A 13,471-nucleotide genomic window follows, 5' to 3' on the forward strand; every position below is an offset into this window, starting at 1 on the left:
CGCCCCGGTCCCGCCCACTCCTGCGGGGGGCGGAGCTCCCAATCCTGGGCAGGAGACCTGATCCAGGAAGGAAGAGGGTGCCAGAGAGAAGAGGAAAAATGGGGGAACGGAAGGGGGAAAGGGGACGCGGGAGCCCCCTCAATTTAATTTTTTCAGAAAAGGGGAAATGTAAAGGAAGAGAAAAATCTGAAAGGAAGAGGGAAATGAACTCGCAAACTTGGTAGTGGATCAGTTACCGCAAACAGAAAAATTCTTGCCTAATTATATTGGAAACTTTCCGCTATCTGCATCTTTTGTGCCTCACAACCCACTTTTCGTGTTTGCCGGCCGAACTGCGCCTTTAGTTGCCTGGCGAGTTCTGTACTACCCTCTTTTTTCTCCTACCGCCACTGTGCCCTTTGGAGTTCCAATCTTTTATGAACAAATTCTCCCACGTTCTGGCCTCTAGTGCGAGTTCTGCCTGTTGTTCACTGAAACCTAACATCCTCTGCCCTGCAAAGACTGCTTGCTTTAAAGTTCTCTGCAATGAAGGGTGCTCATTTTCTCGCGCTTCTTTGTCTCTTGATTAGAAGTGCTCCCCAGCGCCTCGCTCAGATGATTGTTCCTCCTTTCTATGTAGCCTTACTGCTTTTAATCCTTCATTGTTGCTATTTTTTATCCACTCCTTATTGATGGAAAATTTTGAAGCCTGACTTCCAACTTCTGCCATCACCCAGAGTCACATTAACATCCAAATGGAAGATCCGTTCTGGTGGGTTCTTGATTTTTTCATCTCCAGTAGCCATCACCTCCACTCCACTTACCTACCGGCGCCCATTCTCAGGACCATACTCCAGGTCTTGTCATCAAGTGGATCTACTCCACCACTGACTTCCAGAATTCAAACCAACTATCCAGCCTGCTATCTTACCAACTCTCTTACTCAATTTTCCCTGCTAACGAAGATTTCAAATCTCTTGCCCCTTCTATTTTCTCCCTATGGATCATCTCTCTGCTTCTTCCCTTCTTTTTTTCCCTCAATTTATAAAACAGTTCATTACGTCAATCACAATTTGCCTTATTTTCTTTCTGATTAAACCAACTGGAACATTCCCAACTCTGTAAATTCAACAGCTTGTGTTTTCTTTCCTACACTGGCCTTCTGAGTGTTAAGGAAAAAATATTACACAATCATGATTTTACGCTAGATCCAAAGTCACCAACCTCCACAAATCTCTCAAAATTTCCCTTCAATCCTCCTAGATTTTCCTAATCAGATCTATCATTCCCATTCTCCACATGGCTTTATCAAAGCTTCTCCCCTTTCCTCAACCTTCCATCCCTTCCTCCGTCAATTTCACCAGATATTATCACTTCCTATCTCACAGAGAAAATAAAATAATGGCTATATTTCATTTTGTGCTCTTAGCATTCTAATTACTTTACATGTATAAGTGTTAACTCCTAATTTTACACATGAGGAGACTTGAGCAGAGGCTATACAACTTGCCCCAAGGTTGTGCAGATGGTTTGGCTTGTGGTATTGTCTTTTGCAGCAGTTCTTAAACTTTTTGACCTAAGGATCCCTTAAAACTCTTAAAAATTGAAGACCCTAGCAAGCTTTTGTTTATGTGGATGGTATCTTTTGATATTTACCATATAAAAAATTAAAACATAAAATTTAAAGTATTTATTAATTCATTAAAAATTATACTCATAAATCTATTACATGTTCCTATAAATAACTGATTTATATGAAAAATAGCTATATTTTCCCAAACAAAAAACAGGGAAGCGTGATACTATTTTACAGTTTAGCAAATCTCTCTAATGTAAACCTTCCTGGAAGGCAGGTGAATTCCTGTATCTGCCATTCCATTGAGAAATATTTTGCTCTTCTCATTTTCCCGACATATTGCTATCCAGGGAAATTGCAAAGAACACTCTGGGGAAGGACTGGGGGCATTATTACACTGTACACTTTTTATGAATATTTCAGGGCCTTCCTCATGGGAATCACCTTTTCTCTGTTGATGGTTTCCAGATCCAAAAACTGGCTTAGACGTAAAAACTGGACAAAGAATTGTAGCTCATTATTAGAGTATTGCTCTCAGGCTGCTGATCGTGCCTTCCCTTGATTTCCTTTAGTTGTACAGACTCAGCAGTATCCTTGTTGGCTGCTCATCCATTTTGCTCCTGGGGACACCATATTCTGTTATCCATCTCTCTGATCTTCTGAAGGTGAGACCCCTCTCCCTCACTGCCACTCTGCCCTTGCCACTGATTACAATAATTGTGCCAGGAAACATTGTAAAGAAAGCCACGTTATTGACCCAGTAGCCAGGAGGGAAGCTGGGATGGATCCTGAAGGGATCCACAGGTTGTACTACAAGGAGGAGGCCTCTCCATGTTTAAGCAAGGGGAGGAGAGCGTACTAGCCATTAATCATGAATATTAGAGCATGTTCAGACTCAGGAGATTCAGGAGAATCTGGGGATTTAAGATTTTCAGGTGTCACAACCCAGCCCTTTGCATCACAGATTTTCTTTCCTATTCAGCATTCTGACCTTGGGTTAGCTGACCTCGCTGGGCTGCATGGTTATTAATCTCCTTTGGAGATCAGCCACATTTATGATTAAGCGTTGAGCCGGCTCCTCAGCTTTTTCTTCCCTCCCACTGCAAGAGATAAAAGCCTCTTTATTTGCTACCAGAGAAGCCTTCTGAATTTTACTCTGAGATTTTTAATGGCCATCAACCATTCTTAGCTTTTTGCTTTCCCCAAAGAATCAATTTTACTTAGCAACAGCCAATTCCCCTGTCCTTAAGATTACTGTTTCCCTCATATTTCTTAAATGCCTGACACATTGCTCCCACTAGTATATTACCTTCCATTAGAATACATCCCAGTTCACTACTAATGAAAGTTCTACCTATTGCACTGATAGCTTGTGCCAAGGTCTATCTGTCCTACATCTATTACCAACGTGGAGGTTCTCACTGACAGTCAGGTGGCCAATGATTCAAGTCAAAAATCCTAAAATAGCTTCTACTCTCTTGACTCATCCCTGACATCACTATCTCAGGCTGGCTTCTCTGGAAGCACACTCTGAGTCAGAGATGAGGATGGAGAGTTTATTAGGGAATGCTTTGAGAACAGCACCTGCGGAAGGGATAGTGGCAGGTTGGACAGAGGGAAGTATGGGCCTGCAATATAGTCTCAGTGAAGGCCTCGACTTCAAATCTGGGATGTCCCTTCAGAGGTGAGGCAAGCAGGCACAGTCTGTACACACCTATGACGTCAGCTGTTGGATGTGGGCTGACAAAGGAAGCAAAGTAACCTTGGGTTAGACTACTCCCAAAGGGGACTGACAGCTGAATCGTGTCAGCTTGCTGAACTCCCAGCAGCTCGGGGAATAAATCCTGCATTTCCTCATTTCTGAACAGGGATCTAAGTAGTGCCTCCCAGTGTTCACACCAAAGATTGATGGCAAAATAAAGAAGTGTTCAGACAAAGAATCTTTACCATTTATAGACCCTCTGTAAACTGAAAGAATTGCAAAGAGTGTACTTCAGGAAGATGAAAATGGAATTCTGAAGGAAGGAGGGGGATGCAAAAAGCGATAGTGTGTAATCAATTCATTGAATATATAGGGTAAATCTAAAACATTATCTGTATGAAACAACAAAACTCTAATAAACAGTTTGGGATATGGAAACTATGAAAGACTGAAATCTTCTCTAAATTCAATTCAATTCAAATCAAATCTTGACAGGGATTTTTTAATGGAATTTAATTAACTGATCCTGAAATTTATATGGATGAGTACACAGCCATAAATAGCTCAGATCATTTTAAACAGAAGCAGGAGAAGGACACTTTTATTTCTTATAAAGCTCCAGTGACTAAAACAGTGTTGTATAGAGTCAGATGTTGGCAAATACAAAAGTAACTGAATAGAAATCCTAGATACAAACTCACATATGTTTGGAGGCTTTGTAAACGGTATAGGTTGCATTAGCATCAGTGAGAAGAGACGTATTATTCACTAAATGGGGTGGAGACTATTGGATATCCATATGGCAGAAAATAAAATTAGATCCCTATTTAACAGCATACGTGAAAACAAGTTCCGGATGGATTAAAGACCTACATATACAAAGCAAAAATATAAAACTATCATAAGAAAATATAAGAGAATGCTTTTATGGTATTGTGGTGTGAATGATTTCTTAAGACACAAAAAACAAAAAATTAAAGAAAACAAATAACACATGTAACTAAATTATAAATTAAAGCTTCAGCATGAGCAAAGACACCATAAACAAAGTGAAAAGGCAAACCAAAACCTAGGGGGATGAGTGTGACACCCATGAAACTAACAAAAGATCTCTATGCAGAACAAATCAAGAGCCACCATTCAGTGAGAAAATCACAGACAACCCAAAAGAACTACAGGCAAAAGATATAAACAGGAGATTTAATGGAAGAGCAAATCTAAATAGCATTAAAAGCATCCAAATCAATACCACAGTGGAATACCTTTTCACACCCATCAGATAGGCCAAAATTAAAAGGCCTGACAATTCAAAAAATTGGAGAAAGGTGGAGAAACAGATTTTAAGCAATTCTAGTGGAAGCATAAGTTGTTAAACCTGTAGAACTGGTTATAATAGCAAAAATTTTTGAACAACCTGTCTTTTATTAGGGAAAGAAATAAACTATGTGCTATTTATACAGCAATTAAAATTCACAAACTTACTCTCTAAGTATCACCATGGGTAATCCAAAAAAAATTATGTTAAAGAAAAATCTAATTGAAATACTATTTATGTAAAATTGTAAAACAGAAAGCAATGGTATACATCATTTATGAATATATATGGTAAAATTACCTGGATGCCCATAGCAATGATATTAACTTCAGATTTCGATTGTTTCTGGTGAGGAAAAGGGAAGAGATGTTTGATGTGAAGTATTAGCTGTACTTTTAGTTTTCAGAACAATACTAATTAAAAAACTTATGTAATACCACAACAACATCTACCAAAATGGCTAAAATTTAAAAGAGTGACAATACCAAGTGTTGACAAAAATGTGGAGCAACTGGAACTCTCGTTCAGTTTGGGGGAGTGTAAATTGAGACTACCTCTTTGAAAATTATTTAGCATCAGGTGCTAAATGCATACCTGTATTCACTAAAATACATGTAAAAGGATGTTTATAGTAGCACTATTCACAATAGCCCCAAAACTGGAAACAACCCAAATGTCCCTCAATAGAAGAATGGATAAATGTATCATGACTTATTCATATAACAAAGTATTGTACACCAACAAAAACGGACAAACTACAACAATATGGATGAATTTCAAAAAAGTAATATTAAGCAAAAGAAGCCAGGATGAAAAAGAAGTCAGCTATGAAAGAAAAGTTCACTTTAATTCTGTTTATATAAAGTTAAAAAATAGTCTAAACTCATGGGGTTAGAGGTCAGTACAGTGGTTACCTTCGGGAGAAGGTAGTGACTGGAATGGGTCACAAGTAGGGTTTCTGGAGTACTGGAAATATTCTATCTGTGACAACTGTGTTCAAACTGTGACCATTAATCAGTCTGCAAATTTATGATTGATGTCATACGTATGCAATATTTTGCTACAAGTTTTTTTAAAAGACTATGAATTAAAAATAGAAGCAGAAAATCTGAATGAAAGTTTTAAAAGAAGCCATCAATAACAGTTCTTCCTAAACATTTCCTTGCTGTGGCATCAATAGGAAATAACATTCACAGGGCACACAGAGGTAAACAGAACAGGTCTGTTTGTTGCCAGAGGTAACTGTCTTTATGATTTTTCCCCTTTTTATTTGCTTTTTTTCATTTTTCTTTTTTTGGTGGTGGGCAGGTAAAATCCCTATTCATTTATCTTCCTGAAAAAAGTATTCTTTGCATTTTCATAACAGGTATCTCTCATACTCATTGTTTCTAGAAGCAAGAGGGCTTTCTTATTTCTGGTCCCCAACTCAAGAGCCGAGGTCTAGGCATACTTGCCACTCATTTGCAGCACATTATTGTGCTGGAGTAGACAGTTTGGGGACCTCTGAACTGCAGGACTCCTTAACCTTCCCATTTAAAGGCTTTTCGGTTTGGCTTCCTTTCATTTTAATTCTGCAAACAAAAATTTATTTTCTGGCTCAGAAAATCACTTTCCAAATCCAAGCACGTATGTTGTCCACCTTTTGTGTATTTCACTATCCTTAAGAATCAGGAGGGAAATAACTGTGATTCATGAAATAACTGCATGATTGATTCCACCTCAGTTCTTTTAAAGCATCCTATTTTTTAGGTAGGCTAATACATGGTCCTTAACAAATGATTTGTGTGCTTTGGAAAAGCCTTACAGTGTTTATAACTATATAGCAACTTATTTCTTCTTTTTTCACTGGTTATCATACTCTTATTATCCACTGGCCCATTTTATTATGAGGAGGGCTCTAAATACTGTCTTTGTCTGACCAATTAGCTTTGCAGGGAGAGGCAGGGTTTCTAAGTATCTAATGCCTGTATAGTCCCTTATAGGTTACTAAGATTTTCATATTCATTATAATAGTTAATGCCCATAAAAACTCTGTTGTAAAGTAGATATTGTCTCCACTTTACAAATAAAAAAGCTGAAAGTTAATTGTATCAGTCATGACAAATGATTTCTATTCAAAACTGAATTCAGCATCTTTCCCCAAAAACTGATGCCTCTTTATTGACGTCTTAACTCAGTGAACACAGGGCACTGGTCCATCTGTTCAAGCCAGAAATCTGAGAGTCAACTCAGATGCTCGCATCTCTCCTACCATCAATCTAATCATTAAGCCTTTGTAACATGACCTCCAAATCATCTGTCAAGCTCATTTCCTCAATAAAATCCAGATATCTATTTCTGGCAAGATGTCTGGAGAAACTCTGTAAGAATAGAACACACAAAATTCTGGATAAAACAAAACAAAAGCAAACAAATAAAAAACTTTTACAGTGCGTGACTAAACTGACTGGAAAGTAACAGAAATTCAAGGAGAGTAGGAGGAATGAGAAAGTGGGAATTCAGAAAGTAAGCAAGCACCAGAGCTGGCATTTGCCTGAGACCATCTGAAAAATCCCAGTGACCTAGAACTTGGATTCTAGTGAATAACATGTCACTGGAGACAGGGCGCTGTGACCAAGAAGTCTGGGATGTTGGGGTGGAGACTCTTGCATAAAGTTGAGACCCACAGAGGTCAACACCTTCAGTACAAAAACAAGGTTGAAAAAAAAATCTTGCCACATACACTCTCCACTTCAGAGGCCCATGTGTGGATCCCAGGTGCAGACCTACACCACTCGTCTGTCAGTGGCCATGTTCTGGAGGCCCCTCACATTCAAAAAGAGGAAGATTGGCAACAGATGTTAGCTCGGGGAGAATCTTCCTCAGGAAAAAAAAAAAAGTCTTACCACATAGAGGAAGATGGTAGGGATAATTCCCCGCTTCACCTTCATCTCTTAGTAGAGTGGGAAAAAATAAAAATAAAAAGCACCACAAGAGGATTCCTAACTACAACCCCACCTTCAAGCGTTTGTTCGTTTGTTTGATTTTAAGACTTTCCCCACTGTATTCTATAGTGAAATAAGAACAGCAAATCTGAGAAAGCTAAAGAGGCTCCAGAACAGCCCTAAAGTTTGACATCCCTGGCCAGCAGTCCCTAAGCCCCTTCTTGCCAGGCTCACCGCGAGGATTAAGCATGTGCTCTGAGTAAAACTCTTAGCACGGCAGCCTACACACTGGAGACCGTAAAGTGTGGAGTTCCTTCCTCTCTGGCTACCTAGCTCTAAGGGCCCCGCAGTCCCTACGCCTTGTTTTAGCCCTGGCTCCTCCATTAGTCCTGCCTTCTGCTCCTTGAGACCTGAGGCTTCCAAAGGTCTCCACTGGGTCTTCCAGAGCATTCACTGAGGTACTGTCTTTGCAGCACTGGGGACTCTGGGTACACTGACTGAGACATTTAAATCAGATTAGGTAGTTAGAGGTTATACTGCAAAGGCTCAACTCAAATGGGCAAAGCAGCCACTTGTTTCAAGTTTCCTCTCCGGTTAATGTCTTCCCTTCTCTTTAGGAGTGATCATTGTTACAACTCTGCCTGAGTGTGTAGCATCAGATGGAATGAGTTTTTAAAAATTGATTAAAATATTAAGAATAAAGATTATACAGCAAAGTCAAACAACCCTACCTTCCAAACCCAAAAAGTCATTTACTGTTAATTTTGAACATAGAATGTGATTTTTTATCAAATACAGCCATCTGTTTGACAATAGTTAACAGACATCCAGAAAAAAAATTAAGATGATAAAACAATGAAATAGTTAAAGGGAGAGTTGATTATATTATCTTCTACTTGGGAACTAGTGGAAGAATAATGTATAGATAACCTTCAATGCCGTTAAAAGAGACTCAATGTGATAAGAGTAGAAGTACATTAATGGTTGTACTTGGAGGAAATAACAAGGCATTATTACAAATGGAGTCAGATCATTTTCTAACTAGGAGTGTAAAATGTGTTAATCATGATAAATATCTAATATCAGATAACTATTGACAAATTATAGTTTCGTTTTTCTTTGAATAATATCAAATTATAGCTTCAATAAAGATTTCTTGAAATAAAAAGCATAGATGCATCTAATCTCCAGCTGCTTCCATAATTAACCATGATAAAGCAAAACACTTTAAATAACCAAACATATAAAATAAATGTGATTTGTTACAGTGATTCTTTTTCTAAAGCCTGCTACTTAAAGATGTTAAGACAACAATTCAAAATTACATCAAAATCAGATACAAAATACATCAGTTGGAACTGCATTCAGCTGCATGTAACTGAAATCCCAAATAATGGTGGATCCAACAAGATAGTTTCTTTTTCTCCCATGTTACAAGAAGTCCAGAACAGCTACAGTGGCTCGGGAACTTTGCTACCAAAGTCTTTGGGATTCTTTTGGCCAAGCTCTCGAAGGTCATCACCACCAAGCAACCTTATAGGCAGGAAAATTGAGGAAGGGGAAAAAGGCAAAAGAACCCACAACTGAGTCAACCTTTGTCAACCAGCTTTCACGAAAGCCCAACCAAATGACTTTGGATTCTGATAATCGACCAGAATTGAATCACATGAGCACACCTAGCTGCCAGAAAGACTGGCAAATGTAGTTTTTCAGCTGGACCCATTGCAACCCTGAGTAAAATTGAGGTTCTGTTATTAAGGGAGAAAAGGATAATGGGTATTAAGTAAGACACTAGCAGTTTCAGCCGCATCTTGATTTCTGATATTCCACAAGACAGGAAATTTGAAAGCTATAAGGATGGATTGGAAAAAAAAGTGGGTCAAAATAGAAAACAGTGTTATTTAAAAATCCCTTCCAGTACAAAACAACTAGATCCTGCTTGTAACATAATTTTTAACGCATTGCTGAGCTCACAGGAAGGAAGGAAAATCTCTAACACCATCACCTCCCTTTCCCTGAAAACAAAAGCTGGAGCTACAGCCAGGGCATTAAAAAATAAGCTAATATGTAAGGGGTGTTTGTCTGAGGGCCCAAACAAACATTGGCATGAAACACATGAGACTAAGCTTCTTGCCAGCAACCAGTTCAAGGAGCTCCATCAGAGGCTCAGGTTCCAACCTGGGTCCTTGAAGGCAGCTAAAGTGGCCCCAGCTCAGTGGTGTCCCCGACTTCAACAAGAAGTAAATATAAATACTCGCTGGGGGAAAGAATTGCCAACTTAGACCTCCAGGTTGTCTACAGATTAAAATCCACCAGGCATGAGATCACAACAGAAAAAGAACAAATACACACAGAAAGGGTCTAATACTTAAAAAAAAATCTACGAATGTGATTCATCACATGAACAGCTTAAAGATGAAAAAAGTACATTGTCATCTCATTAGTTGCAGAAAAACATTTCACTCATCACTCATTTGTGATTCTAAATGTACCCAGATGACTTATAAATTCTCTTACTATTCATAATAATTTTTCTTTGAATAATTTTGGCTTTTCTAAGTAGACAATTATATTATCTGTGATTAATGACCTTTTTCTTTCTATCTTTCCAGCTCCTTACATCTTTTATTTTGTTTTCTTGCCTTAATGAGCTGGGTAGGACTTCCAGTACAATGTTGAAAGCAAGCCATGATAAAGAGCATCTGTGTCTCATTTCTGATTTTTAAAGAGAATGCTGTTATCATATTGCTATTAAAATGATGTTTGAAATTATCGGTTTTAATGGATACTTTTCTTTTGGCAGCAGGGGGTGGATTAAAAATGTTCCTTTCTACAAATAAGACATTTCATTTTAACCACGAATCAGTGATGAAATCATGAACTCTTAAAAATAAATTTAAAAAGACAAACAACCCAAAAGAAAAGTGGATAAAAGATATGAACAGGCAATTCAGAGACAGGAAAACAGAAACTGTGAATAAATGTAAGCAGTTATTTTCAGCCACATTAATAATCAGGTAGTTTCACACCTAGTCAAATCCTCTAAAGAAACTTTGGCACATTTGTACCGGAAATATATGCAAGAATATTTGTAGAAGCATAATAGCAAAATACTGCAATCAACTCAAATGTTCAACAGGAGAATGGATTAATAAATTATTATGTATTCGCCCAATGCAATGTTACATGATAGTGAAAATGAACAAATTCTAACACTATGCAGAATTGTGGATAAATTTCAGAAAAAGAATATTTACATATATATTATTTTGCATGTAGCAAACATTAAATATTTTAACTTATACGTGTGAAGAATTGCCTGTGTGTCCTCTCAGGACTTGCGATGTTTGTGGGTGTTGGAAGAGGCAATTTGCTCTGGACTCTCAGCCACACATTCTTGCTGGTGTGCCAAGAACGCTGGCCGTTTAGCAGAGCCATTTCTCAGGGTTATGTTTGCAGTTAGCAACCTTGAGGACTGAGGTAGCATGTCTCAATGGACAAAGAGCAGCCTTGCTTCCACTTGCTAAAGAAGCAGTGAATTCCTCAAGCTTATTGTTCTCTGGCTATGATGCAAACCTACTGCATGCATAGCATCCAGGTGGCCGCTCTGCATCGCTTCTATGAAATTTGAGCATCAAGGGAATCAATACGTCTGTGCTGACACTCTGGCAATTGCTGTGGCATGAGTACTAAAGTCTTTTGTCCCAGTCCCAATAGTCTTGTGTCTTCTGCCAGCATCCATAAAACAGTAACAAGCTAACTTGTTAGCCTGCAAGTCAGGCAAAACAAGTCCCTGACACTTCATAGACTTTGACGCTAAGTTGGGAGACTAGAAAGACTTCAAAAGACCTTGACCTTGTTTAGTCACTAACTAGCTATCTTGACTTGAACTATTCAGCAACCTCTATAGATTCCTCATTTCTTTCATTTAAAAGGAGAAAATTGAAGTAAATGGTCTCTAATTTTCCATGATTCTACATTGTGTGAGTGCAGAAGAAATATCCTGAGTCCTGGAATGAAGGCACTCATCCAAGGGAGCTTGCAAGGAAGAATTGAGGCTGTTTTACAATTTCACTTTGCAAGTGTCTGAATCTTATATCATCAAGTGCTTTGGTGGATGGTGTTCCCTTCCTCTTCCTGCCTTCTTTTCTTTTTTTTTTTTTTTTCACTTCATTTTTCCACGAGTGGGTATTGATGCAGTAGAAACAATAAAGTACAGCAACGTGCCAGCCACTCACAGCCATGTTTCTGCTGTGCTCTTCTCTGCATTGCAGGGGCTGGAAGCCTGGGTCCTGGGTTAGACTCCACCAGCGAGAGGCAGTCATGTGAGATTTGGAATGCACAAGAGAGGCAGAAGCCATTATTATCCCTCCAGCTGAGCAAGGCAGGCAGACAGCAGAAATGAAGTTTTGCCAACCGCTTCCAGACATTCTGCTGAGAATACTCATTTCGGCACCACAGATAGCTGAAATCACAGTGGTGGTTTCTTCTGGTTTCTTCAATTTCCAGGTTTCATGAGAGATGTTTTTCCTCATTTCCACTTCCTCAATACTTGTTTATGTTTTGTTTTGTGCTTTTCTTAGAGTGCTTATTATCCTTCCTGCTTGAAATACCTGCAGTGGTTTCTTTTGTCCTGACTGAACCTGCCTGAAAAAAGAAGGTAAATTTTGAGGAAAAGCTACTCTAAATTGGTTTTATTTTCCCCCCTTTCATTATCAAAACTTTAACAGTAAAAATAGAACTAAAGATTCCATTGGAATCTGTATCCATATGCGTTAGTTTTCTACTGCTGCCATAACAAGTTACTACAAACTTAGTGACTTAACACAACACAAGTTTTTTCATCTCACGGCTTCTGTAGATCAGAACTCTGGGCGGGCTTAAACTGAGTACTCTGGTTAAGGTTTCACAAGGCCAAAATTAGGGTGTCAGCAGGGCTATATTCCTTGGTGGAGGCTGTGGGGAAGAATTCTTTTCCAAGCTCATTCAGCTTTTCCAAGCTCATTTACTTCAGTTCCTTGTGATTGTAGGACTGACGTCCTTGTGCCCGTGCTGGCCATCATCCAGAGGCTGGTATTTGCTCTTAGAAGTGCCCATATTTGTTCTCAAGCTTTCCATGTGGTCCCCTCCAGCAACAGACTCATGGAGCTGAGTCTCTCCAACATTTCTCATTCTGTTTCATCTCTCTGACTCTAGCCGGAGAAGGTGCTCTGCTGTGCCCATCCAGAAAATCCAGGATAAACTCCTTAGCTCAATATATATTTAATTATACTGCAAAGCCCCTTTTGCCAGGTCACATAACATATTCACATGTTCCCAGGATTAGGGCATGTCACCTCTGAGGGTGCCACTCTGCCTACCACACCATCTAAAACTTTGAATGTTATTTATTATATCTTCTTCATGTGACATCCTCACTTGAATGCTTATGATCTGTCTTGACTGTGACAATCTTCTTTAACTTGACATTTTGGTATTTTTTGACACTCCTTTTAGTAGGAATAAAAGAGGGAGAAATGGAAGGAACCACCAATGCAAGGAAAGCAACAACAATAAGGCAGACCCAAGGTGACTTTAGAGAGCAAGTACTCAAAGAGTGGTCACGAATGGACCTGGAAAAAGAGTGCATCATCTTTTCAAGTTATTACCTTAATGATTTCATCTTTAAAAATTAAGATGCAAGGTCCACTTCTTCCCTTCTCCAGCAATTACACATGTTAATTCTTTTTCATTGAACATCCTCCTTTTCAACACACAAACACATTCACATACACACACAGATGACCAAAAGTTTGAGACATAGTAATTTCTAAAAAAACAATTTTTGCCAAAAACCTGATTTGAGATGGATGGGGAATTTGGGCTTGCTCCCTGCAACATAGAAATTAAGAGGTTACTCTGTGGGATATGAAGACATCACCAGTTCTCTTGTCAGATAAATAAAATTTATGTCTAGCTTTATAGTGAAATGAGAT

General features: G+C 38.7%; 1 long non-coding RNA gene across 1 annotated transcript; it reads left to right on the forward strand.

Moving 5' to 3' along the window:
* Positions 1-31: 31 nt before the first annotated feature.
* Positions 32-12,156, forward strand: LOC139081806 (uncharacterized). Its single transcript, XR_011537144.1, has 3 exons — positions 32-751; positions 2,128-2,220; positions 11,771-12,156. It is a non-coding gene; the product is annotated as an uncharacterized lncRNA (long non-coding RNA).
* Positions 12,157-13,471: the final 1,315 nt, after the last annotated feature.

Source organism: Equus przewalskii, chromosome 2 (assembly GCF_037783145.1).
Source record: "Equus przewalskii isolate Varuska chromosome 2, EquPr2, whole genome shotgun sequence".
In the NCBI taxonomy this organism is placed as follows: domain Eukaryota; kingdom Metazoa; phylum Chordata; class Mammalia; order Perissodactyla; family Equidae; genus Equus; species Equus przewalskii.